The sequence below is a fragment of the Canis lupus genome, chromosome 3 (genome assembly GCF_003254725.2).
Source record: "Canis lupus dingo isolate Sandy chromosome 3, ASM325472v2, whole genome shotgun sequence".
Taxonomy (NCBI): Eukaryota; Metazoa; Chordata; class Mammalia; order Carnivora; family Canidae; genus Canis; species Canis lupus.
In genome coordinates this window covers 418,833-435,510 of record NC_064245.1, presented here as the reverse complement: position 1 = coordinate 435,510, position 16,678 = coordinate 418,833, and the positions used below count along the sequence as shown (strand labels likewise).

The following is a 16,678-nucleotide window of genomic DNA, read 5'->3' as shown; positions in this document are numbered from 1 at the left end:
CCACGGGCGAGGGCTCCGGGCCCGGCTCCGGGCCCTGCTCCGGGCCCTGCTCCGGCCCGAGGCCCCACGGGGGGTGAGCCGGGGTGGGGGGGGCAGCGCCCTCAGCAGGAGCCCGGCCGCTCTGGCCCAGCGCCCGCCCCACTGCCAGCCCCTCTCCCACTCCCCCCGCTCGTCCTCAAGCGCAGCAGAGGCGGGAGGGTGGCCGCACCGGCCGGCACGTCCTGGCGTCACCTCGTCCGCCCCGCGAGGGCTCAGTGAACCGCGGCGTGTTTATCCCCATTTTACAGACGGGCCGCAGGGGAGGGCGCTTCGGCACCCAAGCTGGCCCCCAACACCGCCAGCCCCGGCGCGGGGCCACATGGGGAAGGCAGGGCCCGGCCCCAGAGCAGAGCCAAGGCCCGGCTCCCTGGCTTCCACCACCGGCGCCTCGGCCGGGCTCCGAGCCGTGCTCCAGGAGCCGGGCTGAAACTGAACTCCCCTCAGTTACTTATCATTTCTCTCTCACCCAAGCATAGAGCTTTCCAGAGGCTGCGTGGCGTACGAGCTCACGACACACAATGCACGAGGCAGATGTGACAATCAGCCATTTTCTATTAACTGAGTCCTAAAGAAATTTGCAAAAAATGTAAGAATAATGTCCCTCTCCTTATTGGAAATTGTCTTATTTTGGGAAATACAACTATCTTTATAAAAATATTTACATTGGCATGTAATGGGAATCTATAAAATGAAATAGTTTAGATGTTTTTTTTTAATTTCTCAGTTTTAACTTCTAGTATAAATATACATAGAGATAACCCTCACAGCCAAAAGTTCTGTAAGGTCCTCAGGAATTCTTTTTTTTTATATATTTTTATTTTTTTTATATTTTTTATTTTTTTAAGATTTATTTGAGAGAGAGACAGGACAAGAATGCATGCACAAGGAGAGGGAGAGAGAAATAATCTCAAGCAGACGCCCCACTACGCACAGAGCCTGAATCGGGTCTCGATCCCACAACCCAAGAGCATAACCTGAGCCAAAATCAAGAGTCAGACACTTAACTGACAGCCACCAAAAGCCTTGGTCGTAATTCTAAGGCACATGAGGAAATCCTGAGACAGAAAAAGCCCGAGAACTGTTCTCCTATCCCAACAAGGGTGCATTCTTGATGACACATACTACAAAATAGATTCTTCTTGATTCTCATGTATTTGGGGAGACACGTGAACCTTCCTCATTTTATAGAGGAGGATACTGGGGCCCAGGAGTTGAGAGAGCTGCCCACAGGTCAAGGGCTAGCTACCCGAAGTTCTAGGAATAGAACCGATGCCACTCACTGTCCTCGAACAAACATCTACCTCTGCCTCTTACAGATCTTGTCAACGGTTCACAAAAATCTTGTTAGTAACAAAACACAACCAAAAGAAGAAAAACAAGCCATCCACAAGGAAGCTCAGAGACCAAATAATAGAAAGCAGCATTCTCTGCTGACAAAAATCAGAATTTCCAGACTAGGGATCCCTGGGTGGCGCAGCGGTTTGGCGCCTGCCTTTGGCCCAGGGCGCGATCCTGGAGACCCGGGATCGAATCCCACGTCGGGTTCCCGGTGCATGGAGCCTGCTTCTCCCTCTGCCTGTGTCTCTGACTCTCTCTCTCTCTCTCTCTCTCTCTCTGTGACTATCATAAATAAATAAAAATTTTTTTAAAAAAATTTAAAAAAATAAAAAAATAATAAAAATAATTTAAAAAAAAGAATTTCCAGACTAGGGAGCTATTTTCAAAACTAATATAAAGCAGACTCCTTAGTTTCATCAAATTTGCATTAAACAATTAAGTCCAAGAAATAGATATGCCTATAACACAACTCAAAATTTTATATTTCTCCTGTCTGGCTCGAACGTCCTCTAAAGGTCTTCAATTCATGAATGTTATGAATCTCAAAAATTAATCTTTCTAAATGCACTATGGTATTCTGAATTAGATTCTGGACGGAAAAGAGAACATCAGTGGAAAAACTTGAAATCCAAAAATAATCTATGGTTTACTTACTGGTATTATGTACAGTGAATTGACCGTATTATTTCCTGGTTTTAATAAATACAACATGACTATATAAATGTCAACATCAAGGGAAACTGAGTGAAGGGTATTCAGGAACTCTCTTACTCTTTGCAATTCTTCTTTAAATCTGATTTGAAATTTAACCTTTGAGCTAAAAAAAATCTCATAGGTAATGAGAGACCCAGAAAGTGAACAGAAACTATCAATCCATTCTATTCATTACGGATCAGAGTAAGATAAGCAGTGAAACCTCGGGCAATATAAGACATTTCACAACCTAAGACTTGATTTTTCTGTAACAAAAAGGAAAAATGGGTTATATATTTTCAAATATCCTGAAATCCTTATGAGGGAAGCCCCGGTGACCCAGCGGTTTAGTGCTGCCTTCGGCCCAGGGCCTGATCCTGGAGACCCAGGATCGAGTCCCACGTCGGGCTCCCTGCATGGAGCCTGCTTCTGCCTCTGCCTGTGTCTCTGCCCCTCCCACCCTCCCTCCCTCTCTCTCATGAATAAATCCCTAAAAAAAAAAGAAATCCTTGTGAAATCATTAACAACTTTAGGACGTTTAAGCAATCATCTTTAACCTCTTGAACCTTATAGAGCAGGACACGTGTTAAGCCAAAGATCTATGTTTAGAAATATATAACCCCTTAAGATATAATATTTAAACTTTAATTTGAATGATGAAAAGCTGATTCCAAAACTTTAAATGTACTATATTTTTTATTACTATTATCATTATTTTAAGTAGGCTCCACACCCAGCTTGGAGCCCAGTATAGGGCTTGAACCCATGACCTTGAGATGGACACCTGAGCTGAGATCAGGAGTCGGATGTTTAACCAACTGAGCACCAAACCACCCAAGCACCTCTGTACTATATATTATTAACAATTATAAACAACTAAAAACAATCGATATCCTATTTTGGTTAGAATCTTTAGGTTTTGCTGGATTTTTCTTAATATTTTATATATTTCTTTGAGAGAGAGCGTGCAAGCATGGGGGGGGCGCGGGGAGCCGACCCCTTGGTGAACGGAGGGCCCGACACCGGGCTCCATCCCAGGACCCCGAGGTCATGACTTAAGCTGACAGCAGATGCTTAGCTGACTGAGCCACCCAGGTGCCCCCAGAAGGTTTAGGTCTTAAAAGTCTGCACACCTCAAACTCAGTTTGGTTTTTTATTTTTTTGTTTGTTGTTGTTGTTTTTTTCCAAACTCCTTTTTTTCCCAGGTATGGGGCAGTGAAGACCGCGGCTAACTTGTTGACTCTCTTCCCATCAAGAGGTGGGTCTAATTCTCCTCCTTGATTCTGGCCTCGCCTATGGCCGCTTCCCCTGATACGGCGTCGTCCGAGCACTGCTAAGCCAGTTCCAAGGTAGCTTTTAAAACAACTGTCTGCTTCCTTGATGGTGTCTCGGAACCCTCGAGCGACATGAAAGAAGCCAAACCACCCAGCTCAAGAGACCATCCGGAGAAAACCTGAGACTAAGAAGGAATGGGGCTCAGCTGGGCCCACCCTCCAGTGTCCTGCCAAGACATCCCAAACAGCACAGCTGCACCATCAATACCAACAAGTGTCCCCAGGCAGCACCACATGGAGAAACCTCACGCAGCCGAGCCCTGCTCCATGTCTGCACCTACGTGCTTTGCATAATACATAATACAGTGGCTGTCGTGTCAAGCCGCTCGAGTTTGGGCAGTTTGTCATGCACCTGAACAACCACAGACACCCAGACAATGGTCAGACTCAGTTCTCAGCCTGGAAACGCAGACTTCCGTGAAGATTATGCAGAGCTTGCCCCCAACATGCTTCATTACTTCTTGTCTGTCGCCGCACACACCTTAGGCAACACACGGGTTAGATGGGAAAGCTGCAACAGCTCCCAGTTAGGGAGCCCTGCGTGCCCAACCTCTAACCTCCCTGCACTGGAGCCCCCCTGGCACCTCCATCCCGGGCAGACCTCAAAGCCTGTCCCTGCGGATCACGGCACTAGCCTATTATCTGGGACTCTTAGGAGTCTCCATTGTGAACATAATAAATATTTGGTTTCCTTAACTAGGAATTCCCATTTGTTACTGATGTTTCTTCCTCCCGAGTGGGGCTCCCGTTGGATAAGACAGAGCCCACGTTCCCAGACTCCTGTGGCATCTCAATACATTATCATCATCAAGTCCTCATTTTGCTAGAATTTTTTGCAGCATGGGGAAGAGGAATTTTTTTTTTTATCTTGCACGATATCCACCCATATAATACAAAAACGCTTCCATTTATGAAAAATGGAATTTTAAGAGTAAAGTGCTGGGAAATAAAAACTCTCGTACACCACACACGATACGGGCAATACAGGTCTCTGCACACATGCACACTCCCTTGTAGGGCCGCCTGCCAAGGGCCCGGGAGCAGAGGCACCTCGGTGCCAAGGACCGCAGCACCCACACCGTTGGTTTCCAGACACCATTACTCGCCCCCTCCTTAGAAAACAGATGAATATGAGGCTGAGACAGGAAGGTAAAGAGCCCAAAATAATTTTTTTTGTACAGAAAATGGGAAAAGAGTTCTCAAAGAATGAGGGGAACCTTTCAAAAGAACACAGGAGCTAACTTGGGGGGACTCCAGTCAAACCTTGGGGAACGTGAGCGACAAAAGGAAGGGAAGGGTAGGATCACACCCCCGGGGCAATTCTAATATACGAACATGTTCACAGATACACGAATCAAGAAGTAGCAGAGAGAGGCCGTCCCCACGGTGAAGTGCCGACCCACCGGCGGGGAACAGGGGCCACGGCCTGCGCTCTGCCCGCAACGCTTCTTTCAGTTCACGATTATTTCTGAATAAATGGTTCAAGAGAAAGTCTCGCCCTCTGCCATCCGGAGACCCCAAAGTTCCCGGCCTGTCCACCCCCGAAGCTCCTCGGTCCCACAGCGGCTTCCTCCCGCCTGCTCGGCCCTCGGTCTCTTCTTGGGTCGCTGTGGGGCTTTCAAGGGGCGAGCTCCCGGGGTGACCCTGAATGCCTCGCTGGAGCCGCTCCCGTGTTCCTGACTGTCCCTGCTCTTCCTTGTCACGGGTCCTTCACGCCCAAGAGCAGGGTCCCCTGGGCTCTGCTGGGCCTCGGGGCCTCGGGCAAGCTGAGGTGCGTCCCGTGGGGCACCGGCACCGGCACCACGGGGGGGTGGGGGGGGGGCGATAGGCCACCTGGTGCCGGGCAGGGCGGGCTGGGGACACGGGGAGCCCGGGCGGAGGTGCAGAGCCTGGGGACCCCACAAGCCCAGGGCGGTCCCTGCCCCGCTTCCTGTCCCGCCTTCCCTGCAAGAGCCCGGTGCCCACCTGGCACCTCAGACAGGGGACACCCCCCAGGAACCCTCGGGTCCACGACCCGTTGAGCTGCAGGAATAAAAGAAAAGCAGAGGATGCTCTTAGGGAACCTCAGTCTACAATAACGGCCTAAATCACTACTTTGTTTTACAAACAAAAAATGACGATACTGGCAATCCACAGCATCCGGCCCAGGCTCGGCCCTGAATTAGCAGTACAGCCTCCGGGGTGACCTTCAGCCCTTCCAGTGCTGCCTGCTCAGACTTCTGCTTCAAGTTACGGCTTTGGGGAGCACTTCTACGGCTCGAACGCGCCACAGATACAGCACTGCTTGGCGGGGGGGGGGGGGGGGGCGGGTACCTGTTTCTCAAAAAGAGCTTCTCAAAATATAACATCAACTATTAAAATAACAGCATAGCAAGTTGCTAAAAATTTGCTGAAGTTCCAGCGCCTAGGGGTTTTCAACTGACACGAAATAAAAATTATCTTTTTTTCTTTCGCCAGGTAAAGCAGCCCAAGGTGTGGCTATAATATAAACACTCAGCTTCCCGACTTTAAAATTACATGATTTTTGATGAAATTAATTTGGAGGTAATTTCGAGTTTAGAAGATCAAGTGAGGCTTTGTTAGTATTTTCATTATAGGGGCGCCTGGGCAGCTCAGAGGTTGAGCGTCTTCCTTCAGCCCAGGGCGTGACCCCGGGGTCCTGGGATTGAGTCCCGCGTTGGGCTTCCTGCAGGGAGCCTGCTTCTCCCTCTGCCTGTGTCTCTCCCTCTCTTTCTGTGTCTCTCACGAATAAATTAATAAAATCTTTAAAACACACACACACACAAAAGGCTTCCTAAGACCAAGTAACATGACTTCTAAAATCAAAATTTCAGGGCCCCTGGGTGGCTCAGTTGGTCGAGCAGCTGCCTCAGGCTCAGGCCCTCAGGCTCAGGCCATGATCTAAGGCCCTGGGATCCGAGCCCCACGTCAGGCTCCGCGCTCGGGAACCTCCCCCAGCTTGTGCTCTCTCTGGCTCTCACTCTCTCTCAAACGAATAAATAAAAATCTTTTTCAAAAATTAAAGTTCCAATGGACAAAATGGAAAAGGCACGGCCATCACTAAGAACCTTCAGTGTCAAAACAAACAAACAAACAAACAAAACCCTTCAGTGTCCTCAAAGATCCAACATTGCAAGCAAGAGTGTGAGACATGGAAGACGTAATCGGAAGACAGGACACACAGAAAACAGGTATTCCCGGGGAAGAAACAGTAACGGATGGAGAAGAAATAAATAGAAGGGAGAGAGGTGGAGATCAAAACAAAAGAAACCTCCCTGAGCTGAAAGAAGGGCCGAGGGCTCCCAAGCAAGCTCAGACAACACTAACGAGGCAACAAAAGGCACGTGCCCAGGCTTGTGAACTCCTGAAGCTGAGAAGGAAATTCACCTGCAACCACATACCCTGGTGCGTGCATTACCGTGACTTCACCATTTCAACAAACTCCAACCCAGGAAGGTGGAAGTTTCCCAAAATCTTACTGTTTCCAGAACTTTCCAAAACCCCATCCATCTGATAAACAGCTCAACTGCTCCTCATTTGAGTCAACACTCCTTCCTCAGCCTACCAGGCTTAGGTCACCTCACCCAACATCTTGTCTAGTTCCATGTCCTTGCGCTGAACCACTTGTCACCGAACCCTAATAAACCCCATTCATTCCCCATCTCCGTCCTCCCTCGTCTGAAGCACGCAAGGTCATTATTGCTGCAGCAGTCAAGCTGGCTTGGCCTCGCCTACACATCATCCTGCGGTCTCGGCAGAGCCAGCGGAGACCCTGCAGATTATAGTCATTCCAGCAAGTTGAACAGAGGACGGACGAAGAAAAATCAGATTAGCACCAGACACCTTGTGGGCGACGCCAGAGCCTAGGACAGTCAAACAGGCTCTACGGACAGAAAAAGCCCGACCACCGTGCTCTTCGCCTGTCCTGGAAGACAGAGACCGTTTTCTGAGCGTCCGGGGGCTACGAGATTACCCAACCAATAGGCCCGACCCGAGGAAATCTTGGGAAACGTGCTCCACCTAAACGGAGAGCTCACGACACGGAAAACAAAGAAGGGGGGAAGCAGATGTAACAGGATGAAATTAATATGCCCAGGAACTTACAGTTTGTCATTGCAATGTTTATTAAAACAGCTACAGGGAAAAAACAAAACAAAAAAAAAAAACAAAAGAAAAACACAAAAAACAAAACAAAACAAAAAAACAATGATCAAGAAAAAAAGAAAAAAAATCCAACCTGTCTCAGTAAAATCCAAGGTGAGGAAATACTATTTTAACCTGTAAATGTTGATCTAGGATGTTTGATGATCACTGCTCTGGAAAGATCAGGTGAGAAAGGAACCGCAAGCAGGACGGAAAGGCGAGGACCTCCGGGCTCATGAGGAGAGGGGTAGAGACGCAAGACCACATAGGCAAACAGAGGGACGGATGATGAGACGTGACGAACAGCGGGGTAACGGGGGGTGGAGGAGCAGCGGCAGTGCTCCCAGAAAGCGCCTGGCCCCGCCCGCAGGGCCATCAACAGCAGAGCTCCTGAGCACGGGGCCGTCATCCACCAGGTGACAAACTGGGCGACAAGCGGATGAGAAGTGTTGGATACATGTGCTGAGTGGACCCGATGCCTGGAAGGAATTTCACTTAAATTTCACAAAAGCAAACTAGTGACTTAAATGGCTCATGAGGAATTATGAACTTTTTTCTTTATGCATCTCTGGTTTTCTGGCTTTAAAAAAATTTATTTATTTATTCATGAGAGACCCCGAGAGAAAGGCCGAGACACAGGCAGAGGGAGAAGCAGGCTCCATGCAGGGAGCCTGATGTGGGACTCGATCCCGGGACCCTGGGGTGACGCCCTGAGCTGAAGGCAGATGCTCAGCCGCTGAGCCACCCAGGTGCCCCTTCTGGGTGTTTTTGTTGTCATTTTTACTTAGTACAACAGCATGTTTTGCTTTGGTGACCTCAAATTTCGAAATTTCAGATTTTTCAATTTCTTGAACATCTAGAACAAGAAAAGAAGCGGGTGCGGGAAGGCCCTTGGTGGCAGGAGAGCAGCACGGGGTGGTGTCCAGAGGCAGCTGAAGAGGTGCCGGGGACCGGGGTTCAGGTGGCTCTGCTCCTGACGCCCCTGTGACCTCAGGCGAGCTGCTGAGCCCCTCAGGGCCCCTCCAAGCGGACGCCCAAACTGAGGGCGGCATGCAGCTGCACCTAGGTCTCGGGGAACCTCCCCGCGCGCCTCTACCCACGAGCCCCTCCAGGATCTGGCCCTCCTGAGGGCACGCCTCACCCCGCACCCAGAAGGGATCCCCCTAGTCCCCAAGACGACGGCGGGCCTCCACGTGGCCACCACACCCCGCTGCTCAGCGGAGCCCTGTCGTCAAGCAGGCCCTCCCGGTTCGCAGGAAAGGCAACGGCCGCCCTCGCCTCGGGTGCCGCTGGCCGTGCCATCGTCCAGAGATAATTTTAAGAATTTCTTTTCACCTCAAATTTCTGAAAGGACAAAGGGAACAGGTGTTCACCGACAGCCATGCACGCCCCCGAACTCCCCATTCCTCTGCGGAGGGGTCCTGGCCCCGCGCCCGCGGCCTCCTGGCCTCCCCCGGGCTCGGCACCCTGGCCCTGTGCAAAGGCTGGAGCTCCGCTCATGCCAGCCAGCTCCCCGTCTCCAGGCCGACTTCGTCATTCCCTCCCCGGCTCCCCAGGTTCAAGGCTCCGCCAGGCAGATGACCCACGCTGCCTCCATGCCTGCACCGTGCAAGTTCTGCGTTCTGCGAAAACCCTCAGCAGCAGTCACGGGTCGTGGTTAGGACCTGGGCTGGAATTTTTAGAAAAGCCTTCCTTAAAGGAAAGAAAGTCTGTTTCATTCTGGAACCAACGAGACTTTTTATAAAGAAAGGACTCTGCATGTCGAGGGTCAACGACTCTGCGCGTGAACAGTTTTCTAAAGCTACTTCTCAAGATGAACCGTCCAAACTACAGACAGCGGCTTAGCAAGACATTCTTTCTGTCGGAGTAGGGACCGCGCACATCGGACGTTGGTCGTAAACGGAAGCACCTTGACCCCAGCAAGTGGCCAGGCACTCGGCCGAGAAACGGAGAGCGAGGGCGGGTGGGCCGGGCGCCGGGCTGGCAGTGGGGCCCAGCTGGCCTGCTCACCGCAGTGCACGGCTGTCACGGGCCATCTGCATTAGCCATCTGTTTTGTGTCTGGCTCATATCCTCATTTTATTTCTGACATTTGGGCAACTTACAGTCCTTTAAAAAGGTGTTAGAAATTAGCAGGAGAGAAAGATTATTAAAATAATAAAAACATTAAAATAATCCCCACTTGACAGTTTGACTTTCCCAAAGAAATAATATAAGGAATAAAGAGGGGATCCCTGGGTGGCTCAGCGGTTGAGCATCTGCCTTTGGCTCAGGTCGCGATCCTGGAGACCCGGGATCGAGTCCCGCATCGGGCTCCCTGCGTGGAACCTGCTTCTCCCTCTGCCTGTGTCTCTGCCTCTCTCTCTGGGTCTCTCATGAATAAAAAAAAGAAAAAAAAGGAAGTGACTTTGGTTATTGTTATGCAAAGAATGAAACAGATCTAACCTAAGCAATTTGCCCCAGAACAGATCCCACCATCCCAGTCTCCCACCTGCTGGATGTTCGGGAAGCAAGCGGACTTAAAATGCCTTTGGGTTAACACTCTAAGGAATCCGTTCTCCTCAAAAAGTCATGAGAAAAATCAAATTGAAAAAAAAAAAGAAAAGAAAAATCAAATTTTAATCAAACGATATTATACTATTAACCTTTTTCTTGAAATTTTAATACTCCTTGATCCTCAAGTAGCAACGCACTTAAGAAAAATTTACTAATTTTTTAGTAATTTTCTAATTCCTTGGATTCTTTTTTTTGGGGGGGTGAAATAGTTAACACATTAGAACGAAACACACACACACACACAAAATAAATGCAGTAAGTACTAAGACAAAAAAAAAGAAGGAAACGCAAATGTAGTAGAGGAGATTCATCACCTACAGTCACACAATGAATTGTTTTTTTCATGTCAATCACTAGTTCCTACAGCACAGATTTTAAAGGCTGATTTTTCTGTGGCGCTTACGAAAACAGCCCATCCAGTCTCTCCATTCTAAAGGGCGTTAAACCAGAATGTTCAGTGAAATGCTGACAAAAGCCAAGAGGCGCGGTCTTTGTCTCCAAACAACTTGGGAAATGTGCCTTAATCAGCCGCCGCTGTCCAAGAGCTCGGGGGCCCACGCGGGAGCCACAGGCATGGTCGGCCACCGAGCCCCAGAAACACCCCGAAGGGACATGTGCCACAAACGCAAAATACAAAACACAGGCTTGAGGGCGGAACAGAGTCACGGTTACCCGGATACACGCTGAAATATCTTAGATACACTGGATTCAATAAAATATGTCGTTAAGATTCCTTCCACCCCTTTGAACGCGGCCATGGAGTCACATGTGTGGCTCATATTACGTCTTCATGGACGGCACCTCCCGAAGTGTCTCCGGAGGACTGCGCTCGGGTGCCAAGCGTGGGCCGCAGGGCCAGGGAGGTGGCTCTGGTGGCCCCGGGCCCGGCTCTCTGGTGCAGGCCCTCCCCACCTGCTGCTAACCCCGCGCCGAGCCCGCCCGGTGACCCCCCCAGTCCTCATCGGGCCTGCAGAGCCCCAGACGCTGAGGCATCTGTCAAGGAGGACCCGGAGCCTGCACCTCCTGCCTCAGGGTTCGTGCAGCAGCACCAGGCCCCGTGCTGACTGCATCTGGCCGTGGCCCCAGGACACGCCTCTCGCCCCAGGGGCAGCCCCGCAACACGGCCCCTCCGTGCAGCACAGGGAGACCGTGGGGGCACCGAGCACCCGAGCAAGCCTCGCCCGCTGGGGGGCCTCTCCCCACCCCCACCCACCCCACAGTCAATGGCTCCAGGTCACTGCGGCAGCAGAGGGAGGCAGCCCTCTGGGCCCCCCTCCGCCTGGGCCACCAGCGAGTCTGCTGAATCACGGTCGCTCTCGGTTTCCTCATCTGCAAAATGCATCTGGGATTCCTACCAACATGCACAGGCCGGCTCGCGAGAGCAAGTCGCAGCCGCCCAGAGTCCCTGGGACGAGCCCTCAGGACGCACACAGCAGCACATGCGGGGGGGCGGGGGGGGGGGTGGGGTGCCCTCGGGGCCCCCTGCGCTCCCCAGGCTCTGCGACACTGAACAGCAAAGGTACCTCATGATACATTCACTAAATTACTTTTGAGGGGAAAAAATAAGTAGAAATAGAGCTCATTATTATTATTTTATTTTATTATTTTTAGAGCTCATTATTTTTTCAATCAAAAAACAGCCCCACAGCTCACATCCGGGCTGCGTGAGTTCTGTGCTGAGCGTTGCTCTCCGTTCTGAACAGGCTCAGATTCGAGGGGAACAACCACGTGATGGGGCAGGAAGCCGTGGCAGGACAGGACCAGCCCAATGTCTCAACCACGGTTAAAGTAAAGAGAGCGAGCACCCACGCGTGAACCCGAGCGCCCGCCAGCCTCCGTGTGCGCTTCGACCCGCTCCGTCTACACTCTCCGGGTCTAGTGCAGAGGCGGAGAGCGGGAGACCTCCTAAGCCACGGAGGGAATGCAGGCTGCACGGCCACGCGGAGGGCGGCGCGGGCTCCTCGGGAAGCCAAGACGGCAGCTACCCTGCGGCCGGCAGGTGCACGCGGGGCTTTATCCAAAGGACACAGACACAGCGACTCTACGGGGCACCGGAGCAGCAAGGCCCACGGCAGCTAGGCCACGGGACGAGCCCAGACGTCGGCCGACTGAGCGGAGAAGAGGTGGTCCGTACGTGACGCAATACCCCTCGGCCACGTCCAGCCCCCAAGGATCAAGAATCAACAGGAAAGGGTGAACCTGGTAAAGATTCACATGCAGAAAATATCACCACTACCATTCTCATTTTTGGGACCCTATCAATCTAATCAAAACAAATGAGAAATATGAGGAAAAAAAATCTCTTGAGCAGGGTTAGGTGCTTGTAGACTTTAACCCATTAACTCAGGGCTGGAGCCAGGATACAAGCGTCTCCGTCCCCACGCCCCGGGCCAGGCACCAGAGCTGGCCACTCCCCCACACATGGACAGGCAGGTGGAGCCTGTTTCACACCACGTCCCCTGCCTGGATTTTCTATCATTCCTGACACTGTCCAGGAATCACAGACCACGTAGGTGAGCAGCCACGACCGTACAGCACTGCACAAGGACCATCTCGGTGGACATCTGGACCCACCGCCATGGCTATGACCATGACCATAACCCCGACCGTGACCCTGACCCCTGACCTTGACCCTGACTGTGACCCTGACCCCAACCATGACCCCCAAGCATGACCCTGTGACCCCGACCGTGACCATGACCCCGACCATGACCCCGACCCCCGACCATGACCTTGTGACCCTGACCGCAACCATGACTCCCGACCATGACCCTGTCTGTGACCCCGACCGTGACCCCGACCGTGACCCACCCCTCACCTGGCTCTCCACCTCTGTCCTCTGAGGCTAGAAGTGCGGTCACACCAACTCTCAGAGCAGGAAAACCTGAAACCTACAGACTAAGTGACTTAAAGTCAAACAGCCAGCAGGCCACGGAGCCGGGACTCAAACACAATCCCGTCTTCCCAGCCGTCCACGTCCTCGGATGATCGCACAGGCCCACCTCAAGGCCCTGAACCGCAGGCACTCTAAACCCGCCCGGCGGGACTCCAGGAAAAGGCCTCCCCGGGTGGGGGGACCCCGACCTTCCCCGGCCCCAGCTGAAGGCCGACAGTGCGCCTTCCAGGTTCGCTTTTAAGGAAGCGTCTTCAATTTCTACCCACCCCCCCACACACACAGCTCCAGGGTCCCCCTCGGAGGGCGCGACCCTACTACATTTTAGCTCCTCAGTGACAAGGAAGCTTATTCGGTTCACGATCCTTCGGTGTCACTGTAACACAACAGCCATATAAAACACCAGGGCGGAGAATGGGAAAACCATCCTACAGCGACAGCAGTCCCAGAAACATGGCGTGGCCACTGGGGACTCGCTCAGCCCCACATTCCACGGGGCTGCCCCGCTGCCAAAGAGCATGTTACCTGCCTGAGGTGCAGAAATGAACGACCAAATACGGGGCGTTGGCCAGATGGGGGAGACCCAGAGGGTGCAAGGTCATGGCCCCACGGGGCCGTGTGGGCAGCACTCTTTGCCCTCTTTTGGGCCCGTCCAGCTGCCAGGATACGCAGAGTGTTTCCAGGTCTACCTTCTCTCTTCATTCTTGACAGCTTTAGAAGAAAACAAAATATTCCTTACAGCCCACATGAGTTTCCCAAAGCCGCAGGGTGGCCTGCACACCCCAAGCCTTCCTCTCAAGGCTCCGGAGGCTCCACGCCCCAGGCCAAGGCATTGTGGGGTTGGTGGCTTCTGAGGGCCACAGAGGACCATCTACCCACGCCTCTCTCCAGCTCCTGGGAGCCTTGGCATTCCTTGGCTGGCAGGTGGCATTGTCCCCACATCTTCACGCCGTCGTCCCTCTGTTCATGTCTCCCTGTGTCCACATTTCCCTCTATTTTAAGGACCCAGTCATCCTGGATTAGGACTCACCCTAATGGCCTCATCCTAACTTGGTCATCTGCAAAGACCCTGTTTATTGTCAATTAAGGTCACAGTCATAGGGCCTGGGGGTGGGGACTTCAGTTATCTCTTGTAACTACACAACTCAACCCATTACAATGCTTGGATCACCTTCTTCCAATAAGAAAAGATTTTCTGGTTCTCATGGAAAGACTACATAGTCATAAAAACAGATCCCTTCGGGGATCCCCGGGTGGCTCAGTGGTTTAGCGCCTGCCTTTGGCCCAGGGCGTGATCCTGGAGTCCCGGGATCGAGTCCCGCGTCGGGCTCCTGCATGGAGCCTGCTTCTCCCTCTGCCTGTGTCTCTGCCTCTCTCTCATCTCTATGTCTATCATAAATAAATAAATAAAATCTTAAAAAAAAGCAGAATACAATTTTTTAAATGCTATGTAATACCAGGTTAAGGTTTTATCTTTACCTTCACTAGTTCCAAGACAACCACATATACCTCTCTGCCAACCTCATTTTGTGATGTGAATTTTGTTTGCAAAAGATCCACTCATTGTTTTTTTAAGATTTATTTATTCATGAGACACACAGAGACACAGGTAGAGGGTGAAGCAGGCTCCATGACCCAGGCGTCCCACAAAAGATCCACTTAAAACGGTGTATACCTTAGTCCTTTATCCACTCCCTTGATAAAGATCCAGTTCAGCCAGCAAACCCAAAACATTCGCTCAGCCCTAAAATAACCCTCAATGCCGTTCATAAATCGGTATCCATTACACGTACCCAAGGGCCCCTACCTATCGCTCACTCTGCAAGGATGCTTGCTCTCTCTCCATCAATGAGCCAGATGGTTTGCCTCCTAACTTCATTCAGGCTCCTGTCCCAGTGTTTTTGCACCTGAAAGGCTGTCCCCAAACACTGCTCCATCCTCCCCACCCAACACTCCTACCCCCTCCATCTGACTATCGTGCATTTGTTTTTCCCTTGTGTAATGAATGGTCTCCTCCCACCGGAATGTAGCTTCAGGGACAGCTAGCTCATTGCTCTGTCCCCAGAGCTGGGCACAAGGACACTTGATAGCTTTCAGTCCAATCTATTCAATGAATCAAGTTCCAAAAATCGCATATACAATTCATTGTATTTGAGGACACTCTTCCCCCTGGAAATGGACCCAAATGTCGCTTACCTCCCTCGTAACCGATTCTTCATGGAACAAGTCTACAGACACCTATGGGGTGCGTGCATGTCCATATAAAATTTTTTTTGGTTTAAAATTATTTTAATAACAGAGGTCGAACGTAGCTTTAGGTCTAGGACACTTCAGCTGCCAACTAAATACCACAGTAACAGGATTCCCTACACATTTCATGACCTCACGAATTAACAAGGCATGTAAACCATTATAAACACTTCTGTTGAGAGCTCACATCCAACGATCCAAAGGTTTAAAATATTAAAAGCTATATTGTGCCTCCTTAACCACGTGCCTTAAAAAATAGAATACTCGAAAGATAGAGCCCTGTATCTAAGAAGAAACACTGAAAAATATTTTTTTGCCGTGATCCAAAACTCCGCATATCAACTTAGCTCGGGTGAAGACAGCGTGACAGTATCATGTATGCAAACGTAAAACAGCAAGGTTCTCATTCATTTGGGGAATATAAAAAATAGTGAAAGGGAATAAAGGGGAAAGGAGAAAAAATGAGTGGGAAATATCAGAAAGGGAGACAGAACATGAAAGACTCCTAACTCTGGGAAACGAACTAGGGGTGGTGGAAGGGGAGGTGGGCAGCGGTGACTGGGTGATGGGCACTGAGGGGGGCACTTGATGGGATGAGCACTGGGTGTTATTGTATATGTTGGCAAATTGACCACCAATAAAAAATAAATTTATTAAAAATAAAAAAACAGCAAGTTTCCTTCAAATGCCTTTATTTAAAGCCAAATATCAATGTCACCCTCTGGAATGGAACAAAAATAACTCCTAAAACAAATGCTTACCCCAAATTATCTGCAGTTAGAAACTATAAAATTGTCAGAAACATTCTTGGAAGGCACATACAAAAAAAAAAAAAAAAGGTTAAAAACTTCATTTTCTAAAAAAGAGAGGTTAATTGGTAGCCCTTCTTCGTTAAGGAGCGTCCCCTTGGCTATACAGGCAACAGAAACCGTCCGCGCCTCGCTCACCCTCACCCTCGCCGGCCCTCCGCCTCTCCCTGTCCTCTGTCCTCCCGCCGCGAGGCACAGAGCCATACCATGTGCCCAGCCCACGGTCAGGGATGTCTCAGGGCTGCAAGCACCAGGCACACTGTCTAGGCCGCTCTCGGCCAGGCAACCACCCCAAGGCTGAGTCAGTCCCCTGCCTAATCTGACACCCGTGAAGGGACCTGCAGCCCGGGGGAGGGGGGTCCGCATGTTGGTGGCCTGCAGGCCTGCAGCAAGAACACTCAGCTCCAGGTACCTCAGCCGAATGAGCGCAGAGCTGACACCTGCAGAAAGGCAACCACCGGCACCCACAAGGATCTGTGGGGCGCGTCAGGCCGGCGGGGGGCTCCATGCACGTGGACCCCAGGCTGTGCATGGAGCCGCGGCACCTGGGACACACCCGTCGCACAGGGCCCCTGTGGCAGCCGCCTCGGGAGCACGAACAAATGCCTTGGAACCCACGGAAGA

General features: G+C 51.1%; 1 protein-coding gene and 1 long non-coding RNA gene across 2 annotated transcripts in view; one reads left to right on the top strand and one right to left on the bottom strand.

Moving 5' to 3' along the window:
* LOC112653763 (uncharacterized) overlaps nucleotides 1-4,100 on the top strand; it is a 32,284-nt gene extending 28,184 nt beyond the window's left edge. Inside the window, exon 5 of the long non-coding RNA XR_007409504.1 lies at nucleotides 3,276-4,100. This is a non-coding gene — a long non-coding RNA (uncharacterized LOC112653763). The remainder of the gene's footprint in view (nucleotides 1-3,275) is intronic.
* EPB41L4A (erythrocyte membrane protein band 4.1 like 4A) overlaps nucleotides 1-16,678 on the bottom strand; it is a 180,716-nt gene that overhangs the window by 117,553 nt on the left and 46,485 nt on the right. The gene's annotated exons all lie outside the window — the stretch shown is intronic.